This window comes from Pongo abelii, chromosome 8, assembly GCF_028885655.2.
Source record: "Pongo abelii isolate AG06213 chromosome 8, NHGRI_mPonAbe1-v2.0_pri, whole genome shotgun sequence".
Classification (NCBI taxonomy): domain Eukaryota; kingdom Metazoa; phylum Chordata; class Mammalia; order Primates; family Hominidae; genus Pongo; species Pongo abelii.
In genome coordinates this window covers 31,076,621-31,085,354 of record NC_071993.2, presented here as the reverse complement: position 1 = coordinate 31,085,354, position 8,734 = coordinate 31,076,621, and positions in this window count along the sequence as shown.

The window sequence follows — 8,734 nt, the reverse complement described above, 5'->3', positions numbered from 1 at the left end:
ATGATGTCTCACTCTGTTGCCCAGGCTGGAGTGCAATGGCATGGTCTCGGCTCACTGCAACCTCTGCCTCCTGGGTTCAAGCGATTCTCCTGGCTCAGCTTCCCGAGTAGCTGGGATTACAGGCACCTGCCACCACGCCTGGCTAATTTTTGTATTTTTAGTACAGACAGGGTTTCACCATGTTGGCCAGGCTGGTCTCGAACTGCTGACCTCGTGATCTGCCCACCTCGGCCTCCCAAAGTGCTGGGATTACAGGCGTGAGCCACCGCGCCTGGCCTAGGGTCTCTTCTTCCCTCATCCTTGACCCCGGAGCTTATTCTCATCCACCCATATCAGATCTCATAACATTGACTTAAGACAGGATCCAGCCTCTTCCTAACAATAGAAAGGAAACTTGATCCATCCAGCCCAATAATTCCTACCACTTCCCCACACTCAGAAGCTAGCGAAAGTATAAACTTTTGCTCTGGGACTTCCCAGGCTGTAGGCATCAGAAGAGGAATGGTAAGCAGCAACGGCAGTATGGTCTGGTGGCAAAACCCTGAGGTTAGAAGTCAAGGACTTTGGTTCCCACCCTTGCTCTGCAAACAATTACATTTGGACCTTCAGGAAATCAACAAGTTTGTTGCCATCCAATTTCCTGTCCTATAAGATGAATCAATGATTGGAAGCAACTTGAAAAGTCATCTTGTTCTACATCTCATTTTCCAGAAAAGGAAAGAGAAGAAGCACGAGGGAAGCCTAACAAAAACCTCCAACCTCATGGCAGAAATGATTGGGAAAAGGCTTTGTCTACAAAGTAAGACTTGTGTCAGGGGATTGCTCTTATTAAAATTGTTCCAAGCCAGTCATGGTGGCTCAAGTTTATAACACTTTGGGAGGCCGAGGCAGGAGGATCACTTAAGGCCAGGAGTTTGACACCAGACCACCCTGGGCCACATAGCGAGGCTCTTTTTTTTTTTTTTTTTTTGAGACAGAGTCTCATTTTGTCACCTAGGCTAGAGTGCTGTGGTGCAATCTCGGCTCACTGCAACCTCCACCTCCCAGGTTCAAGCGATTCTTCTGCCTCGGTCTCCCGAGTAACTGGGACTACAGGTACATGCCACCATGCCCGGCTAATTTTTGTATTTTTAGTAGAGACGAGGCTTCACCATATTGGCCAGGCTGGTCTCAAACTCCTGGCCTCATGATTAGCCAGCCTCGGCCTCCCAAAGTGCTGGGATTACAAGCGTGAGCCACCATACCCAGCTGACCCTGTCTTTACAAAAAAATTAACAGTTAGCTGAATATGGTTGTGCATGCCTGTAGTCCCAGCTACTCAGGAAGCTGAGGCAGGAGGATCACTTGAGCCCAGGAGTTTGAGGCTGCAGAGAGCCGTGATTGCAACACTGCACTCCAACCTGCGCAACAGAGTGAGACCCTATCTCAAACAATAAATTGGGCCAGGCGTGGTGGCTCAAGCCTGTAATTCCAGCACTTCCTGCGCAACAGAGTGAGACCCTATCTCAAACAATAAATTGGGCCAGGCGTGGTGGCTCAAGCCTGTAATTCCAGCACTTTGGGAGGCCAAGGTGGGCGGATTACTTGAGGTCAGGAGTTCAAGACCAGCCTGGCCAACACGGTGAAACCCCGTCTCTACCAAAATTACAAAAATTAGCTGGGCATGGTGGTGCATGCCTGTAATCCCAGCTACTTGGGAGGGTGAGGCAGGAGAATTGCTTGAATCCAGGAGGTGGAGGTTGCAGTGAGCCGAGATCGTGCCATTGCACTCCATCTTGGGTGACAGAGCAGGACTCTGTCTCAAAGGAAAAAAGAAAAAAATAATAATGAATGAATTCATTTAATTAAATTACATACTTCCTCATAATTTTTGGGAAATAATCTGTGAAAAAAACAAGATGGGCTGGGCACAGTGGCTCATGCCTGTAATCCCAGCACTTTGGGAGGCCCAGGCAGGCAGATCACAAAGTCAGGAGTTTGAGACCAGCCTGGCCAATACTGTGAAACCTTGTCTCTACTTAAAAATACAAAATTAACTGGGCATGGTGGCATGCGCCTGTAATCCCAGCTACTTGGGAGGCTGAGGCAGGAGAATCACTTAACCTAAGGGGCGAAGGTTGCACTCCAGCATGGGCAAAAAAGTGAAACTCCATCTCAAAAAACAAGACAAAACAAACAAAAATGTACAGAGCTATGTATAAAGTATTGTACCATGTGCACATTTGTTGTTGCTTATAAAGAAGAATGTTATATAATCATTATATCATCACGTATGTTTGTGTATGGATAGACTATCTTTGCTAGCAGCAATTGCTTCTGGAGAACAGAACTGGGGCATATAGAATGTGGGGGAGTGTATAGAGGAAGAGGGACAAGCCGAAGAGACGAATGAGGAAGGCACAAGCCAAATCTTTCTGTTCCCTCTTGCTTACTGGCCAGACCAAAAAAAAGAACTTTCAGTTTCAGTGAGAAAATCTGAATTAATTCCTTTGTTCTTTCTCTTTCTTCCCTAAGTAACTTAATTAAGATAGAAACAATTGGTGCCTTATTGCTCGCTGGCCCTGGCAAGGGCTCACAAATTAGTCCACATAGGGAAGTTGTGAGAGATTCTGGGAGCCTCCTAGGCTTGGAATCAGCTCCCAGCCCTCTGTCCTATTGGGAGCAAAACTTGAGCAAGATGCAAATTTCCAATCAGAAGAAAGACCTAGGCAGCAAGAGGTGAGTTGTGTGTGTATGTGAGGTTGACACCATTTCCTTTTCCCACAAGCCCATTGACAGAAGACTGTCTTAGTGCCATCTGTTGCCATCCTGTAGCCTCTCTCCATTATCTTTTTCTTTTTTTTTTTTGAGACAGGATCTTGCTGTGTTGCCCGGGCTGGAGTGCAGTGGCATGAGCATGTCTCACTGCACCCTTGAACTTCTGTGCTAAAAGTTTCCGCCTCAGCCTCCCAAGTAGCTCGGACTACAGGCACATGCCACCATGCCTGGCTAATTTTTTATTTTATTTTCTGTAGAGACAGGGTCTCTTTCTGCTGCCCAGGCTGGTCTTGAACTCCTGGCCTCAAGCGATCCTCCTGCCTGAGCCTACCAAAGTGCTGGGGTTATAGGCAAGAGCCACCATTCTCAGCCCTCTTTCCATTAGCATCAGTCCCATGGGCTCACCATCACTGATGTGTTTGCAAAAAGCAAGAATGAATCAAAAGTTAACTCCACTGCAAGCTCCAAGCATTCCTTCAGTAGTGCCTATTACCCCTCTTTTTGCTGAAAATATTCTTCTTCCTTCTCATCTCCCTTGATGCCTTGGAAGAATGTTAATTAGGCTGAAAAGAGTCAAGCCTATTCAAATTTATAAATGGACCAGTATGAAGATATGCTCCAATGAAATGCTGTCTGAAATTCTACATACATATGGGAAAGATAAAGCAGAATTTCATTAAGCTTCATAGAGAGAACATTTAGCATTAATGAATTAAAACAATAATAATAGCCAACACTTGTAGGGAAATTCCATATCTCTTCTAATCTTTAATGTTATTCGTATAATGATACAATTGCTAGGCCAACTCAGGGTACCTTGGTGTAGAGCCATAATAAGAGACTGCTATGCTCTTAACTGATTATGCATTGATTTGTATTTCCAGTTGACCTCCTTGTACGGTCACCAGGATGAACAAGATGTCATTCAATCAGCGATTATGCTCCAGGCAGCCAGATAACCAGTTATTATCACCTTTGGTTCTGTAATATGTGGTGAAGCAGATGTCTCAAAATTGGTGAAGTACTCAGAATTTATCCCAGCCTTGAAAATAAACGCAGCGCATGCTGTGTTCTTATGTGTGCTGGCTATGAGAGTTCGTCTCTCACTGTGATTTTGAAGCGTGACGAAACAGATGTCCCACAATGAGGTTAAACATAGGCAGTGTGGGAAGAAATCTATACTCCAAGTTCCAGTAGTTGAAAATGCAGCTGTTGCTCCCGGGGCTGAGGACCATTGTCCAACAGAACAGGAACGCGATTCTCTCTCCTGCTCACGCTTGTATCTGCACACCCTGCCTAGAGAGAGCTGAGCAGAAATCCGGATGAGGGTGTTTCACAGATGAGTACAAAAATGCTTGATGATATGATCTTATACCTAGAAAACCCTAAAGACTCCACCAAAAAAATTCCTACATTTGATAAATGAATTCAGGGAAGTTTCAGGATACAAAATAAACTTACAAAAATCAGTACCATTTCTTCATATCAGTAACATTCAAGCTGAGAACCAAATTAAGAAAACAATCTCATTTACAATAGCTACCAAAAAAAAAAAAAAACCTAGGCATATATTTAACCAAAGAGGTGAAAGATCTCTATAAGGAAAACTACAAAACACTCCTGAAAGAAATCAGAGATGACACAAACAAATGAAAAAATATCCCATGCTAATGGATCCAAAGAATTAATATTGTTAAAATGACCATACTGCCCAAAACAATCTGCAATCTATAATCTACAGATTCAAGGCAATTCAAAATGTCAATGTCATTTTTCACAGAATTAAAAAAAAAACCCTAATATTCATATGAAACCACCAAGTAGCCAAAACAATCCTAAGGAAAAAGAACAAAGCTGAAGGCATCATATTACCTGACCTCAAATAATATTACAAGGCTGTAGTAACCAAAACAGCATGGTACTGGTATAAAAACAATTGCATAGATTAATGGAACCCAGAATAGACAACCCAGAAATAAAGCTATACATCTATAGCCAACTGATCTTAGACAAAATTGACAAAAGCATAAAAAAAGAAAACATATAACGTATAACAAAAACATAAAAAAACAAATGTTTGGTAAATGACTACTTTGCATTTCTCCTCTCTCTGGCCCAAAGCAAACATTTTTTTTTTCTTGAGATGGAGTTTTGCTCTTGTTGCCCAGGCTTCAGTGACTGCAGTGGCGTGATCTCGGCTCACTGCAACCTCCACCTCCTGGGTTAACGCGATTCTCATGCCTCAGCCTCCTGAGTAGCTGGGATTACAGGCATGCGCCACCACACCTGGCTAATTTTGTATTTTTAGTAGAGATGGGATTTCACCATGTTGGTCAGGTCTGTCTTGAACTCCTGACCTCAGGTGTGCCACCTGCCTCGGCCTCCCAAAATGCTGGGATTACAGGTGTGAGCCACTGCGCCCGGCCCAAAGCAAGCTTTTGAAACCTGATGCTGATGCCTAAACCATGTTCTTTTAGTCATCATCTTCTTATGCATTGGCGATTCAATGGACATTTAGAAAGCCAGCTCACAGGCAAAAGGTAAAATTGCAAGTAAATACTTGATGAAAAAAGCCTTTTTGGAGGCAGATGGGAATATGCATTAAATCAAAGAACCTTCTAACAATTCCAAAATGGAACGTGCTACCTTTCAGCAGAGAGTGGATAAGTAAGATAGACTAGAATCTTCTCTCACTTATGTCCCCTTCAGGGCCCAGCACAGTTGCTTGCCCAGAGTTGGTCCTCATAAGACTTCAACTTTCCATTAATATGCCTGCTCTCCTGCTGGGCACATTCCTTCCTGGGTGCCCATGGGGCAGGGCATCAAGCAATCTTTACTGCTAGTCACATTGCAGACCTATGAAAAATATCCCCCCAGGCCCACCAGAAAACACTGGCTTTCATATTGAGTTACACCACAGAAACTTACTGTCAATAAAAGACCAAATTCCTTGTGTCTGCCAGACAGTGAGCATGCATCAGCCAGGAACCCAGGGGACTGACAGAATCCCTTCCAGGTCCCACCGTGGTGCTCGGTGACATGGCAGTCATCAGTAGAAACTTAGCTCAAGAGGCACTGGCTGATCCCCAGATGAGAAGCATCTCTCCAAAGCGAGGCAAATTCCCATCAGGTCCAGTAAATTCCTGGTACAGTCTCCATCATCTGCTTTTGAATATTTTACAGACCCCCAAGGAAAACACAAAGAGGGTGGTGACAATCAGAAGATGAGGCACTAGCATTTGTTGTGGGACCTCCAGCAAGCATGTTCATCTACCCATCTAACTTGCCAGGTGCTTAAATAAGATCATCTCTAAGGCTTGAGCTGGAAAACCTCTGTATACCTTCTGCAGTGCATTCCAGTGTTTCCATCCAATTCCTAAAGCAAGAATTATCAAAGTGGCTAGAAGTTGCTTTCTTTGTTTTTGTTTGTTTGTTTGTTTTAGAGACAGAGTCTCACTCTGTTGCCCAGGCTGGAGTGCAATGACATGATCATAGCTCATTGCAGACTTGCAATCCTGGGCTCAAACAATCCACCTGCCTCAGTCTTTCAAGTAGCTGGGACTGCGGGCATGAGTCATCACACCCAGCTAATTTTTGTTTTTAGAGATGAGGTCTTGCAATGTTGCCCAGGCTGAGCTTTCAGGACATGATTATTGTATCCTAACTATACTCAAGCCTGACAGCCCCACTGCCCATCTTCTCATAAGGGGGTGAGTAGTGCATTCCTTTGGAATTCACTTGGGGCTTCCTTGCTTCTCTTGAGCTGATTCTCTGGTGACTCATCCTAGGCTGCAACTTTTGACCTCCCAGGTGAACAGTTCTGCAAGTCCTCAGTGCACATACAGCTCTCAGCCCCGAACTTCCCCTCATAGTTCTCTCTCATGACCACTTCTTCAGCCACCAACACTATTGATCAGCTCTTAGCAATCATCCCCGTTTCTCTCCATAAGAGTTCCAATTTATTTCAAAAGAATGGTTTTCCCAGCCTGGCCAATATGGTGAAACCCCATCTCTACTAAAAATATAAAAATTAGTGGGGCATGGTGGCGGATGCCTGTAGTCCCAGCTACTCGGGAGGCTGAGGCAGGAGAATCACTTGAACCCCGGAGGCGGAAGTTGCAGTGAGCCGAGATGGCAGCACTGCACTCCAGCCTGGGCGACAGAGTGAGGCTCTATCTTAAAAAAAGAAAAAGAAAAAGAAAAAAAAAAGAATGGTTTTCTCCAAATGGAATTTGTTAACTAGAACTCAGTTCATATTGACTATGTGAGTATCTCATGAAAATTATCAAAAGCTGTATACCTTTAACCAAGAGCAGGTCCAAGTTTTGTTGGGCCTGATCTGGGGTGATATGAAATTAGGCACAGGCAGCTAAGCTATGAATACGCAAAGGCATACAGAGTGATATAATGGGGGACAGTGGGGCTGGGCACAGTGGCTCACACCTGTAATCCCAGCACTTTGGGAGGCCCAGGTGGGCAGATAGTTTGAGGTCAGGAGTTCCAGACCAGCCTGGACAACATGGCGAAACCCCGTCTCTACTAAAAGTACAAAAATTAGCTGGGCATGGTGGTGCATGCCTATAATCCCAGCTACTGGGATTATCGAGGCTGAGGCATGATAATTGCTTGAACCCGGGAGACGGAGGTTGCAGTGAGCCAAGATCATGCCACTGCACTCTAGCCTGAGCGACACAGTGAGACTCCTTCTCAAAAAAAATAAAATAAAAGCGTGGCGGTGGGTGTGTGGGATGAAAAACTACACATTCAGTGTAACATACACTACCCAGGTGATGGGTCCATTAAAATCTTATAATTCACCACTATATAATTCATTCATGTAACCAAAAACCCCTTATACTCCAAAAGTCATTGAAATAAAAAATACACTTAAAAAAATTAGGCACAGGGCTATGGAGGGGCCCATGCAAGTGAGGAGCCCTGAGGCTGAAGATTCATTAGCTTCATGGTCAGTCTGCCTCTGCCCTTACCAGAGGGGCAGAAAAGGAAATTGTTTCCTCTGCAGTGTTGATCTCTCACTTATAAGCAGCAACGTACGAGGGAGAACATGTGTATTGGAGTCAGAAAGGACTGGGTTTAAATACCGGCTGTTTCTTCACTTGCTTTGTGGTCTTGAGGATAACGTTACTTACCCTCACAATGCCTCAATTTCCTTCTCTGAGAAAAAAGAGGTAGCAATGCATATTTCATATGCGTTTACATGGATTACAAGGGATGGCATGTTTTACATAACACATGTAAAAGCATTTAACATTATTTGCTATGTAGATGACAGACTTCCATTCAACAGTTTTCACTAGAGTTGATGTATGTGAGTTAAAGCCACCTTCTACAATGGCTAGTTATTAGCTTGCCACATAACAATGGGCAAAGAGTATGCAGGCGTGTATTCAAGGATAGTATAAATGTATAAAAACAGGGTGCAAAATAGAACCACATAACCCTAAACCAGTGGCTCACAATTATTATTTTATTTTTAGGGGGGACAAGGCCTCTCTCTGTTAGCCAGGCTGGAGTGCAGTGGCATGATCTTGGCTCACTGCAACCTTCACCTCCCAGGCTTAAGTGATCCTCACACCTCAGCCTCCTGAGTAGCTGGGACTACAGGCGTGCACCATCACACCTGGCAAATTTTTGTATTTTTTGTAGAGATGGGATTTCATCATGTTGGCCAGGCTAGTGTTGAACTCCTGGGCTCAAGCAGTTTTCCCGCTTCAGCGTCCCAAAGTGCTGGGATTACAGGCACAACCACAATTGTTTTTTCTACCTCAATGTACCAGGGGGATGCAAACCATTCCAGTTGACAATAGCTTCATACAAGAGCAATAGAAAAGGAGTGTATTAATACAATTTGCAAAGCTCCTGGTATTTTTTGCCTTCTTATGATACACATTTCCTTCCAATCTATATCTCAACTCCTATAGCCCATCCTCAGTCCCAGCTGAGAATCACAGGCTTC